Raw genomic sequence first — 441 nt, 5'->3', positions numbered from 1 at the left:
CCCCCCCCCTCTCTCTCTCTCTCTCTCTCTCTCTCTCTCTCTCTCTCTCTCTCTCTAGCTTATCTCGCCGGGATTTCGTTGTTTCCGTGGCACCTGCTTTGTTGTCGATCGTCGTCAGCTGTTGAGAGCCTGCCTCGCTTCTCTCCGCCCCGCGTCTAGCAGCGTGCTGTAAACAAACATCGCCAGCGGCAGCCGAAATCGGAACAGTAACACGTTCTTATGCAAAGAGAGTTAAAGTGCCGTTATTCACGTACCATTTAAACGGCGACTTTCCTTGAGGCCGATGACGTTTCTTCCTTCTTCCTGTTCCCTCGGTGTCCTGTGGTTTCTTCTCTTCATGGTCGGCGAGGAGAGTTGGGGGCACATTTTCTTAGGACGCGCTGACCATCCCACTTGCGGGACCGCATTCGCTTCGCCAATCACCCCCCCCCCCCCCCCCCC

General features: G+C 56.0%; 1 protein-coding gene across 1 annotated transcript in view; it reads right to left on the bottom strand.

Moving 5' to 3' along the window:
- Positions 1 to 441, bottom strand: part of LOC116853236 (enolase-phosphatase E1-like) — a 10,096-nt gene that overhangs the window by 6,906 nt on the left and 2,749 nt on the right. The gene's annotated exons all lie outside the window — the stretch shown is intronic.

The sequence above is a fragment of the Odontomachus brunneus genome, unplaced genomic scaffold (assembly GCF_010583005.1).
Source record: "Odontomachus brunneus isolate Ranch 3 - 2012 unplaced genomic scaffold, Obru_v1 Obru_scaffold_292, whole genome shotgun sequence".
Taxonomy (NCBI): Eukaryota; Metazoa; Arthropoda; class Insecta; order Hymenoptera; family Formicidae; genus Odontomachus; species Odontomachus brunneus.
The sequence above is the reverse complement of the archived record's forward strand: the minus strand, read 5'-3'. Positions and strand labels throughout refer to the sequence as shown.